Source organism: Equus caballus, chromosome 2 (assembly GCF_041296265.1).
Source record: "Equus caballus isolate H_3958 breed thoroughbred chromosome 2, TB-T2T, whole genome shotgun sequence".
Classification (NCBI taxonomy): domain Eukaryota; kingdom Metazoa; phylum Chordata; class Mammalia; order Perissodactyla; family Equidae; genus Equus; species Equus caballus.
Genome location: NC_091685.1, coordinates 16,006,368 through 16,020,355, shown reverse-complemented (window position 1 = coordinate 16,020,355; position 13,988 = coordinate 16,006,368). Strand labels below are relative to the sequence as shown.

Genomic DNA, 13,988 nt, shown 5'->3' with positions numbered 1-13,988 from the left:
ATTTTCTCCAAATCCTTTGAACACCAACATGCAAGAAAGTTTGTATAGAATGACAACCAGAATATCGGTAGTAAAAACCAGTCATTCACTGATGGGTAGGCTCCAACAGAAGCTACAGTATTATATCCCATCACCAACAGAAGAATATGGAATGTCTTTTAATACAAGCAGTCTTCAAGTGTATATTAAACTGAGTAACAAACTATTCACATTTAGGAAGCAGATGTTTAACAAACAGTTGTCTAATAATGCTTTATTTGAGAGCAGGAGGTGAAATGGGACTAAGTATTTTGAAAAAGCTCCCAAAAAATTCTTATGAGCCCTTCACTCCTCTCCTACCCACACAGAGATGTAATTCTTTATAGTTTACAAAGAACTTAGAACATCCATGACTTTAAGTCAAGACCTAGAATGGAATCCCAATTCTGACCTTGGGTATATTGTTAACTTCTCTAAAGCTTAATTTCCTCCTCTACACAAAAGGGACAATTCATGCCTCAGTTACTGTGACAATAGCTTAAATGAAACCACCAGCATAATACCAGACAAAAGAATTAAAAGTTTGTTGAAAATAAATGGTATAGCACTAGAGGTCAAGAGACTACTCCTTTTTTTATTTCTGAACTCAGCCCTATCTTTCAAAAGACTTGAAAGTATAAAATTCACTAGCATCCATGAAAGAATAATCCCTTTGATGCAGGCTGACTAAGCACTGTACGTTGTTATACCATTAGCCACAGGTAATCATTAAAACAGTCATGGAAATAACCTCTGTCTTAATAAGCCTAAACAGGAGAAATCTGCCAGAGGAAGGAGTAAAGGGAAAAGAATCCTCCTGGGTGAGTAGCAATCATCTGGTCATCTCAGCTCCACTAGCTAAACCTGAAGGCAGTGGAACAGCTTGACCTAAGAAGTGAGATCTTGGAGTCATATGGTCTCAGAAAGCAATTAAAATCATGTGAGAATGATCGATTCACCACAGGAGTATTAGAGGGAAAAGAGAGGCCAAAACTTAACTCTGAAGAACTCTAAAAGATAATTAAGGGAAGAGGAACTAGTTTTAAAAAAAAGAAAAAAAGGAGAAACTTGTACTGGAGATAGCAGCAAGTGATTTAATGGGGAGAAAGGAAATAATGTCACATGTAGATCAAAATGAATATAAACTGAGAATATTGGCTTTAACAGAAGATCACTAATATTATAGATGGCGGCTTTTGTAGACTAGTGAGAGCAAAAACCAAACTACAAGGAGGTTAAGAATTAGAAGAGGAAAATAAAAGTTTAGCTGCAAATTGTGTAAAATGAAAATAAATGGTAAGTTCAATAAGATCAAACAGAGCAGAGAGAAAGAGATTAAGAAATCAGGAAAGGTGAAGATATCCCCAATACCCTGTTTTATTCTTCACAGCTCTCATCACCATCTGATATGATTTTTGTTTCCTGCCTGTTTCTCCCACTGGAATGCAAGCTCCATGAGAGGTGGAACTTTAACTGTTTCATTCTGTTATATTCCCAAAACCTGGTATATAGTTGCAGTCATATCTGTTTAATGAATGAATAAACCAGGTTCCTCAAGAATTGGAAAAAGAGAGTAAATTTAAAGTAAGAACCAACAAGATCTGACTGAAAACTCAGCATATCTTTTTAATACAGTCTTTGTATCCATCACTTCTCTCTGCCTCCAAGCAAGTAATTTAGGATGAAACTGCAGTTAGAACAAGGTAGGTATCAAGAATATATAAAGAACTCTTACAACTCAATAATAAAAAGAGAACCCAATTGAAAAATGGGCAAAGATTCAAAGACATAGCTTGCTCAGGGGTAGAGTACGTGAGTGCACAAAAAAAAAAAAAAGGGGCAAAGATCTGAATAAACATTGCTACAAAGAAGATATACAAATGTCCAATAAGTACATGAAAAGATGTTCAGTATCATTTGTCATTAGAGAAATGCAAATCAAAACCACAATGAGATATGAACATCCACAGAAAAATGTGTAAACAAATATTCATAGCAGCATTAAATCATAATAGCAACAAAGTAGAAATAATCCAAATGCCCACTGACAAACAGATAAATAAGATGTGTCATATCCATACAGTGGAATATTATTTTGGGGAAAAAAAGGAATGATACACGAAACATGTGTGACCCTTGAAAACATGCTAAGTGAAAGAAGCCAGTCACAAGACTACATATTACATGATTCCATTTCTATCAAATGTCCAAGACAGGCAAGTTTATATTAGTAGTCAGATTGTTGGTTAGTAGTTAGATTAGATTAGTAGTGTCAGAGTTTGGGAAGAAGAGAAAAGTAAAGGAGACTGACTGCTAATGGGTGTGTGGTTTCTTTTAGGAGAAAAATGTTCTAAAATTAGATTGCAATGATGGTTACACAACCCTATGAAAAAACTAAAAAACACTGAATTTTACACTTTAAAGAGGTGAATTATATCTCAATAAGGCTGGTTTATTTTTTTTTTAAAGAGCAACTTTAGGGGGCCAGCCCCGTGGCTGAGTGGTTAAGTTCGTGCGCTCCGCTTCGCCGGCCCAGGGTTTCAGTGGTTCAAATCCTGGGTGAGGACATGGCACAGCTGATCAAGCCACGCTGAAGCGGCATCCCACATGCCACAACTAGAAGGACCCACAACTAAAAATATACAACTATGTACCGGGGGGCTTTGGGGAGAAGAAGGAAAAATAAAATCTTTAAAAAAAAAAAAAAGAGCAACTTTAGAACCATCACACACAAATGTTCTTTCTTCTGTTTAGTTCCTGCTTCTTCCTTCACTAGTGCCACAGGAGCCACTTCCATCCCCCAAACTGGAAGAGGAAAAGTAATGACTTCACCAGAAAGAAACTCTATTATAGCAATTATTTTCAAATCTATAACCCTTTAAAACATTAGTTGTTCAGGAAAGTTTGTTTTCTGATGGGCTCCATTATTTCCAAACTACATGGTTTATTAATTCTGTTTAATGAAAATACACTCATGGTTCACAAAAGTTTTATACACCGTGAAAAAATTCTATAGGAAACTACTCCACTAGTATCTACAACTCAACCACTTGGGCTATACCTCTCTCCTCCTAAAACAAAACCAGGGCCAGGTCTAGTTATTCTCTTATAACAGATGATGAAAAAAACCATACCAACCAACAATTAGCTTCAGCTTTTTAAGAGTAGGAAGTGTAAGTCTGAACTAACTAACTGCCTCTTTACCCTCCATAGTTAAGGACTGGTGTCAACAAAACAGGTGGTAAACGCGGGGGAGGGGAGCTTCTTGGCCAAACATCACAGAGCTGTAACTTCTTCCAAACCCCAAACCTTACTTCCTGCAATTTATGTAAACAGATCACAGGCCACCCTCTTCAAACCAAATCATAACTCAAGCAAATAACACAGGATTCTATTTCTGGGGCTGTCATTAACTCACTGGATAATCCTGAAGCTTCAGTCTCTCTACTCAGTAACAACCACAACTTCTGGTCCCAATATCAAATCATGTAGACTAATAAAGAACTTTTCCTAACTTATAGATCTATCTTTTGGAAAACCCAACGAAAGTATATGAAACAATCACATTATATGTTTAAATCACCTTTATTGACTATACGAGAAATATGAAAAACTCAAAAGATTATTCCCTCCAAACTGCTGAACTCTTCCATTTTAAACTTTTAAAGGTATTCACTAAACAGAGAGAGAACAAGCTTTCAGAGGGCTGAAGGGTTTTGAAGCTTTAAATTTAAGCTCAGCTATATTTAGAAAACCAAGATGCCACCTCTGGATCCTGTATCTTTATCTTGGGCATTTGATTCATGTGCTTTGCCTGGTGTAATTCAAAGCAAGAGATCCTGCCACATGCCTGAAAAGTAAACTGAATGTATCAGAACATACCAATTATCAGAGGAATGACATGCTGTACTGCAAGTGAAAAGATGGGAAGCTATAGTCTCCACTGCTAGAGCCGTTTAACAAAATAAATACCCGTCTGGTCCCCAAGCCAGCCTACAAATCAATGCCAACTTTATAAGCATCATTTCTATCCTACTCCCGGAAATCCTGATTCAAGAGTCCAGAATGAAACCTAGGGAAATCAATTACCTAAAAATATCTCAGGTGATTCTGATTTACAGCACAATTCAGGAATTACTGGTATAGGACAAGAATAGCAGAAAGGTTTCATATCATTTACCATTTATGCTTGATAGTAGCTGCCTAAAGTGCTACACTGAGAAGGTCATGTCTAAACACAACCAGTAAATAGTAGTTTACCATGGACATGGTGACAGGGAAGTGCAACATGCAAAACCTCGTATCTGTCATCTTGATTTAGACCACTGAATGAGCTTTTTTTGAGGAGGCTTTGGGGGTAAGAGAAGAGACTCAGACCTGGATTATTGACTTTTAACTGGCAGGAGCTCTGGCTGACTCTGGGAGGGTAGAAGGTAGCAAGAATAGGCCCACTGGCATCCATACCAAGACTCTCCAAAAGTACCTACTAAGCTTCCCAGTGTTATACAAAAGAAGTTAAGATTTCTACTCTAAAAATATTTATAATCTTGTTTAAGAAACGACATTCTACACAACAATATAAATTTAGTTAAAAGAAAAGTATGTTTGTGCATTAAGGAGTTCTACTTTAGGTACAGGTGGGAGTTAGTGTGACAGTGAGAGCTAGGCCCAAAACAGCAGTTTGGATTGATTCAAGAGGAAATCAACTGTGGATTCCCGATTAAGAGATGATATTAAAGTAAAGTATAAAGAAGATTCCACTGACAGCATTTTCCAAAGGGGAAAAAAAATGGGAGGCTATATAATCAAGGCATGACCCACTGGAAGGCAAATAATCTGTTTCATGTTGTTTCTGTATGGATCTGTCTCTACCACTGGATTGCTGGCTCCTAGCAGGCCAGGTACATGTCAAATTACCTTTCTATCTCCCACAAAGCCTAGCACATGTTTTGTACATAATAAATATTCCAAAACATTTGAATTGCTGTAAAGAAAGAAAAACTCTTACAGATATTTTCAAAAGGAACAGTAACAGAACTTTGTACAGAGACATGAAGGGTCAAAGGAGTGGATGGAGTGAAATTATGCCAGGAAGTAAGGAGGGACTGTGCTAGGATAAACGAGATAAGAAACATAACCACCAAATGTAACATGTAGCCCTTGTCTAGACCTTGATCAATTAAAGACCTACTGTAAAATGACATTTTTAAACAATTGAGGACATTTTATTATGAACTGCATATTAGATGACACCTAAGAAACACAAAATCAATTTTGTTTGATACAACGATGGCACGTGGTCCAGTAAGAAAATATCTATGTTTTAGAGGTGCATACTGAAGTTTGTAGGAATGAAAAGACGTCTATGATTTTCTTTAAAATACTTAAGCAAAAAAGAAAAAGAAAAAAAGACAGTTGAGATACATGTGGCAAAGAGCTTAATGAATCTGTAATACATATATGGGGATTCATTATATTTTATCTACTTTTGCATATACTCAGCAGTGCAGCTGGACTTTTGTGTTACTTGGTAACTCCAGCATTGTACAATTAATTCTTTTTCTTTTCTTTCTCAGACTTCAGGAAGCTTAAGAATGACTAGTACTTCTGAGAAAACAGCCTAGACTCAATCAGAAGAAAATGGGCATTCATTTGTTAGCTATACTAATAGGAAATCTCTCTGAATCTACTCAAAGAACTTCTTAGAAATTAACGAGAACTGAATATGAGCCAAGAGAGTGACTCAGCTGCTAAAAAGAAACAAAATACAATCTTAGGCTTCATTAGAAGAATAGTATCCAGACCAAGGAGTGCAGCAGATCCATGCACTCTTTACTGGTTAGTTCACAACTACAGTATTGTGTTCTGTTTTAAGCACCAGATTTTAAGAACACTTACATGCTAGAATGCTTGTGGGGAGAGATACCACACTAGGGAGGAGTTTAGAAGCCAAATGTCAAGTGTAGAATGACTGAAGAAACTGGGTGTGTTTAGCTTGGAGAAGAAAACATTTTCCAGCCTTCATGTCATCTCCACCATAGAGACCCCAGAGTAATATTTTCCAGAGGATTTCAAGAGTTGTTAATAAGCATTGCAGTCAAATAAGTTTGAGATAAGCACTTTTTTTCCTCTAAAGGGCTTATCAAAATGTTCAATATCCTAAAGTATTTTGTGATTCTTCAAGAAGAGGATGTTTAGTACTTCCTAAATGTGACCATTTATTCATTCATTCAACAAATATTTACTGAGCTCCAATTCTTTGCCAAACACTCCTCCAGGTGCTGAGGATTCAACAATGAACATTTTTAATATCCTGGAGGACAATTTGTGAAACAGCAAACCTAGGCCTCTTGCTACTCATCTAACTTGCATTTATGCTTCCTCATCTCTGTTTTTGATTATCCTCTCAGCCTAGAATGCACCATCATTAATCTCAATTCAAACTATCTCCTTCATGAAGCGTTCCCAGTCATCGTAAGCAAAAACTCTCTCTTAAATAAACCCATGACTCTTTCTATCAGTTCTTTGTGAACAGACTATGCCTCTTAATTACCTTTGGATTGCTCACAATGCCCAGGACAATGTCTTGCAGGCGCAGGTGCTCAAGAGATATTTGCTCAGTGAATAATCACATTCAAATATTTGAAGGGTTATCTTCTTAAAGAAGGCAAACTAGGTCTCTACTGTTCCACAGAGAAAGACTAGGAAAAAGAGATGAAGTTAGAAGCAAATTTTGCCTCAAAACTAACAATAGGGGCCGCCTCCGTGGCCGAGTGGTTAAGTTCGCACGCTCCGCTGCGGTGGCCCAGGGTTCGGATCCTGGGCGCGGACATGGCACCGCTCGTCAGGCTAGTTGAGGCGGCGTCCCACAACTAGAAGGACCTGCAACTAAGATATACAGCTGTGTACAGGGGGGGTTTGGGGAGATAAAGCAGGGGAAAAAAAAAAAAGATTGGCATCAGTTGTTAGCCCAGGTGGCAATCCTTAAAAAAAAAAAATTGGCAACAGTTGTTAGCCCAGGTGTCAATCTTTAAAAAAAACAACTAACAACAAATAGACTACCTTATAGCTACCAGAGACTACAGATGTACTAAGAGTAGCCAAAAGGCTATATATCTCAAGTATTTTACTGGGATATCTCACTGTTCTGAATAACTCTTGAGACTCTAGGAGCTACTTTATATACCATTTACTAGACAAAAGATAATTTTTGATATATTTGTATCAGTATTAAAATTCTTAAAATTAAGCTTAAACATGAAATACCTTTGCATTTACTAGTATAATGAATATATAACAACGCATATTATGTCACGTACAGTGCTAAGTATAGAGGATAACAGACAAAAAAAAACCAGTCTCTATTCTACAAAAGTCAATACAAGGTTTCTTAATACGCTCCCAAAACAAATCTGATACAAATCTGAATGCCTAGGTCATCCACCTCAATAAGAAATGCTCCTTAGATGAAGAAATTCTTTAGATCAATGATTTTCAATATTGTGCAGTCAAAGAAATAACTATGAGGCCATGAGCTCGTCTTAAAGTCATTCTATCCACACTACTAAATGCATTAAGTTCTTCAAACAAACAAACTAGTCATTCTGCCCTTCTCTGTTAAAAACTAGAAAACAGAAGAAATCCTAGGATACTTCCATATACCAAGGATATCTCTGTGATGCCTCTCCCAAACTAAAAGCTGTAGTCTTTGCTGGCAGGGATCCATTTACTTGTGTCCCTAGCATTTAGTACAGTGCCCAGGACAGAGCAGATGGTGAATAAATGAGCAACCGAGTGAGAGAAGTTAATGAGTCCCATGTTCCCAGATGAAAACAACAGCTTAAAGAAGCACTAACAATTTGGTTTTTTTTTTTTATTAGAAACCTGCCAAAGAAATGGAAGCATATGAGTCCAGTCTTCATTATAAATCAGTGTGTGTGGGGGCCGGCCCCATGGCCGAGTGGTTAAGTTTGTGCGCTCCGCTTCGGCAGCCCAGGGTTTTGCCAGTTCAGATCCTGGGCACAGACATGGCACTGCTCATCAAGCCATGCTGAGGCGGCATCCCACATGCCACAACTAGAAGGACTCACAACTAAAAATATACAACTACGTACCAGGGGGCTTTGAGGAGAAAAAGGAAAAATAAAATCTTTAAAAAAAATAAAATAAATCAGTGTGATTTTTAGGTCATTTATCGATAAGCAGTTACCGTAAATAAACCTAAGGTCTTGTTTGCTTCTAGGGGACTAAAATTAACTTCTTGATCAGCAGAAGCTAATGATCAAATCCTGATGCAAAGAAAAAACTCAAAACACTTAATACATCCAGAACTCAACCCATAAATTTTATAATCAAATAATTTATCAAACTGATTTATTAATATAACTGCCTAGAAAGCAAAATACTTAGATAGTACCAAGTGTTTAAACTGTTCAAAAGTGCTATGATCCATGTTTTTCCAAATTCTCATTTGAATCATAAAAATCAGACATACATTGATTTTTTCCAACTATAAAAATGATATACGCTTATTGTAGAGAACTTAGAAAACATAAACAGGTTCAAAGGAGAAAATAAAGACTACCCATTGTGATGTTTTCTTTCCCAGTCTTTTTTTCTATGCAGTTATAACTTCTTTATATATTGTCACTCTTAAGCACCCTCAGCAGAATCATGTTGCAGGTACAATTTCTCAATGTCTATATTTTATAGATGTGTACTTCCACAAAAAAAGACCAAATCTGCTATTCAGAAATCCTTAAAGGTTTCCCTTCTGATTCCGTCTCCTCCTTACCTCCAGAATTCTACAAAGGCAAAGAATGCAGGCTCAAGTAAAAATATATCCAAAGACTGGAAATGGATCCAAATTTAACAAAAAAAAGAATTTGCTCCCAATAGTTTTATGTCCCCTAGTCCGATATGATCACAAGACAAGTTCTGCTCCAAGTAGCCCAGGTCCTTTGGGGTCTATAACCTTTAATTTCTACCTCAAAAATCCAAACTATGTTCTTCATAAAAACTCTGTCAGTTTTCTACTAAAGAGTACAAAACTAGAAACAGAAGGCAGGATCTGAGTTCCTGTCTCTGCTCTATTACTAAATAATTAAGTGATGTTAAGTAAGTCTTAGGTTGTATCTCATTTTCTCCATTTGTCAACAGGAATATTGCTTCCCCTACCTATATTACAGGGATGTCGTGAGGCTCCAAAATCCAACAGATCAGAGAAAATGCTTTCCAAAAAGTATTATTCAAATGTAAGGTGGAAATCTTTTCAAAACACATGTGCCCTACAATAAACACTATAAAACATGACTTCCTCTTATATGCAAAGATGCCGTTTCTGATGGTGATTACTCTCTATGTATATACATGGCGGGACAATACTATCAACAGCTCCTTACACAGGGTAGACAGGTAAAGCATCTCACTGATTCAGATCCACCCACACTAGCAAAAACTGATGCCACATTTTGTTTATCTCCTGCCATGACAATATGCTCCATCTTCATTCAGGAGAGTCAACCTGCTCCTGACTGCAGTATATTTAACTGTTGTGTCTGTAATTAATTTCCCAAAGCTCTAAAGACAAGCCACAAAAACTTTCCAGTTATTTTTAATAAGCACCCATGTACCCACCAGCCAAAATCTAAGATCTTACCAATAAGTTATTTCTACCATATTGCACTCCTCTCCCAATACCATCTTTCTGTAAGCAAAGAGAATTTGAAATTGTTATTAATGAGTTCCAGCAGTCTTCCCTCTTCATCCATTCAACTCACAAATCTGTATCAACAAACAGTAAGGCCAGGTCTCAACCCTAGGAAAAAGCTGATTACAATTTCCAAGATCTTTAATAAGGTCACATCAGCACCATACTCTACCAATCAATCAGATGAACTGTATTTCCTTGATACCACTGTATCACTGGGTATGACTCTGTCTAGGTAGGAAAATTAAGTTACAACTTTTAGCCTTATACTCTAGATGAAAACTTTAACTAAAAGTCAGTTTATCGGATAAAGTCTCCTTCAAACACAGGGTCATCCAGGAATAATGTCAGCTCTTCAATGGAATCCATGACCCTCTCTACATGACTTGAAGATAATGAAAAAGTAGTCAATGCTATGGTTTGAAATGTTTGCGCTTCCCCAAAATTCATATGCTGAGATCCTAACCTCCAAAGATGATGGTATTAGGAGGCGGGGTCTTTGGGATCAAAGTGCTCCAGAGAGATCCCTTGCCCCTTCCACCATGTGAGGACACAGCAAGAAGGTGCTGGCCATGAACCAGGAAGGAGGCTCTCACCAGAAGGCGATCATGCTGGTAACTTCACAGACTTTCCAGCCCCCAGAACTGTGAGCAATCAATTTCTGTCATTTTTAAGCTAACCAGGCTGTGTAGTATTTTGCTATAGCAGCTCAAAAGGACTAAGAATATGCAGGGTTTCTAGAGACTCTTTCATTACAGACTACTTCACCCATTGACAAAGGGAAATAGGTCAGATAGGCCAGTTTAATGTAGGCCTGATTATACCAAAATGTAATCACTTTAGATTTACAGCAAAATTCTTAGAGCAACCAGAGTGGATTAGTAATTATTAGAAACTAGGCTTATTAATGGTGTCAAAGTAAGAGTTCTTTTTTTTTTTTGCTGCAGAATATTTGCCCTGAGCCAACATTTGTGCCAATCTTCCTCTATTTTGTATGTGGGGTGCCACCACAGCATGCCTGACACATAGTGTAGGCCTGCATCCAGGATCCAAACCTGCGAACCCAGGCCACCAAAGCCGAGCACACCGAACTTAACCACTATGCCATGGGGCTGGCCCCAAAGTAAGAGTTTTTATTGAATATGGTCCTAATGATCTTATATTCATACTTATCCTAGATTTTATCTTGTTACAGCATTAAAGTTTGATACCATATGTGTGTCTCATTTCCTTTCTGTTTCAGTTGTTTTGTCTCAATTCTACAGAAAAGCAATAACCACTTTGAAAGACATTTCATTCTCAGGTTATCAGTTGATATGACAAGCAGAATAGCAGCCGAAGGTACCTAACTACAAAAGGTTACTTAAGTAGAATGACATTGTTATAAATATAAATACAACATCTGGCTCCATATAACAAAGCTATTTCTATATTCCAACAGATGGCCCACAGTAATAATGCTTTGCTGATCCGGTTATAACAAATTATATTAAATCCAAAATCCTGTATAGCAGATGCCTTTTCCAATTTCAGTATAAGTCAATCTCTTTAACCAAAACACTGTGCTTTGGTTCTTGTTGTTTGTGCACTCAAATCCAGTTATGCCAGTTAAGATGGTCAAATTCTTTGACAGTTGTTATCAAATCCCACTGTGGTGTTTCCGAGTTTTGGGGTGGAGGAGGTAAAGAGCACCTCCATCTAGCACTGAAAGCCTGACTGTTCAAAAGGGAAAATAAAAATTCAGTTGAAGAAGGCTGAGGAGAGGTAAAAGTGAGCTTTAACACACTCCGCCAAGGTTACTGAATAGAGGCAATGTGGAAAGCTAAGTGACTAACAAAGCCAACAGTGAAGAGCACTGCAAATAATGCAATGTCTGAGTTGAGACGCTCTTAGCAGGGACAAACAAAACAAATGTACCTGAATGCCTAAACAACATGTATCTCTGTACCCTGCAGTGTTAGGTTCATATTTAAAAGAAACGTGGATGCAATGTCAACTTAATTTTGCTGTTCACTTCCCCAACTATATTCAAAATCCAATCTTTATATTCTGGTCATGCCCCTACTTGAAATATTACCCTCTATTAGTTCATAACACAGTCAACAGTACAGTGTAGTGATTAAGAGCCACTGAGTTCTGAAAACAGACCCCAGGGGTTCAAATCCCAGCTCTTTCCATTCCTAGCTACATCCTTAGGCAAGTTACTTAACTTCTCTGTGCCTGTTTCCTCATATCTAAAATTTTTATAATAATAAAATCTACCTTTTAGAGTTGTTGTGAGGATTATATGAATAATAAATGTAAAGTACTTAGAACACTTTGGGGTCCACAAGACAGCCTCAGAAAATGTTAGCTATTAATTTCATCACTACCACTATCATCATCATCATATTAATCCCCACTAAAGTTCTGAAAGAAAAGGCAGAAATATGAAATGATATCTAAATCACAGAGCAAACAAGTGACAGAATCTGGTAAGAAAAATCTCTTCGTTTTAAGTCCTGAAGATTAAACATTAAAAATTACTGATTCTCTTAAGTGAAATAAGCCAGCGAGAGAAGGATAATCTGTGTATGACTCCACTCATATGAGGAATTTAAAATTATGGACTAAGAACAGTTTAGTGGATACCAGGGGAAAGGTGGGGTGGGGGGTGGGCACAAAGGGTGAAGTGGTGCACCTACAACACGACTGACAAACATTAATGTACAAGTGAAATTTCACAAGATTGTAACCTATCAATAACTCAATAAAAAAAAAATTACTGATTCTCTAAGTAAGGGGATTTCCCAGCCCCTCCAATTCTCCAGTAATTCACACGGGGATTCTTTAAATTAGAATAACAGCACAGAGTAGTGGAAATAGCAATGGATCTGAACTAAGAAGATCTAATTTCTCCATCATTGATTTAAGTGTGCAATATTGAGCAAGTCATCTAATCTAAACTTCAGATTATTCATCTTAAAAAATGCTTTGCCGACATCACAGGGTTGTTGTGAGCTCAAACGAGATAACATACGAGAAAACATTTGTAAACAATAAACATACTACAATCACGCACCACACAATGGTATTTCTGTCAACGTTGGATTGCATATATGACAGCGGTCCCTCAAGATTACTACCATATAGCCTAGGCGTGTAGTAGGCTATACCATCTACATTTGTGTAAGTACATGCTATGATGTTTCCTCAACGGAATGGGCTAATGATGCCTTTCTCAGAATATATCCCCATCGTTAAGCAGCATGACTGTACATAAACGTTTGAGGGCCATGTCTTTTCTTTTTTTTTTTTTTGAGGAAGATTAGCCCTGAGCTAACTGCCGCCAATCCTCCTCTTTTTGCTAAGGAAGGCTGGCCCTGAGCTAACATCCGTGCCCATCTTCCTCCACTTTATATGTGGGACGCCTACCACAGCATGGCTTGTCAAGCGGTGCCATGTCCGCACCCAGGATCCGAACCAGCGAACCCCGGGCCACCAAGAAGCGGAATGTGCGCACTTAACCGCTGCGCCACTGGGCCCGCCCCGAGAGCCATGTCTTATTCATCTTTATATACTCAATGCCTAGTAGAATACATAGCAGAGATTATAATCTAAAAGAAAAGCCATGGGAGGGGTAGAGTTGGCAGGGTGAGGATTCAGATAAAGACAGGGAAGGGTTTTTAAAAGAGTAAGAAACCCAACTGTCCATCAGCTGATGAACGGACACATAAAAGGTGGTATAGCCATACAATGGACTATTATTCAACAATAAAAAGGAAGGAGATACTGACATACATTACAACACAGATGACCCTTGAAACATCATGCTAAGTGACAGAAGCCAGGCACAAAAGACCATATGTCGTATGAGTCCACTTATATGAAATGTCCAGAATAGGCAAATCTATAGAAGTACAATAGTGGTTGCCTAAGACCGGGATGGGAGGAGTGGTGGTTAGGGAGTGACTGTTAACGGGCAGAGACATTTTTTGGGGGGGATGATGACACATCTAAAGATGACTGTCGTGATTGCTGCACAACTTGGTAAATATACTAAAAACCATTGAATTGTATACTTTAAATAGGTGAACTGTATAGTATGTGAATTATATCTCAATAAAACTGTTTAAAAAAAGAATGAGAAGAAAAGTTTGAGAGAACCGTTAAAAGTATAAATCACTGGCTTTAGAACACAAGTTTGTTTCTTTTTTAAAGGAAAAAGAGAGTTTTCTGATATTTGAGTAGCTCTGACATGTGGACAAGAACGAGACCGCAG

General features: G+C 37.7%; 1 protein-coding gene across 19 annotated transcripts in view; it reads right to left on the bottom strand.

Moving 5' to 3' along the window:
* The window catches only part of FOXJ3 (forkhead box J3), a 133,937-nt gene that overhangs the window by 114,881 nt on the left and 5,068 nt on the right, over positions 1-13,988 (bottom strand). The window contains exon 1 of one of the 19 annotated variants that reach the window (XM_070260208.1): positions 6,572-7,480. The exons of 16 other annotated variants lie outside the window; for them this stretch is intronic. The gene's annotated coding sequence lies outside the window, so the exon portion shown is untranslated. Of the gene's footprint in view, positions 1-6,571; positions 7,481-13,988 lie in introns of those variants that run through there. 2 more of the 19 variants (XM_070260212.1, XM_070260203.1) reach the window with 2 other exon arrangements.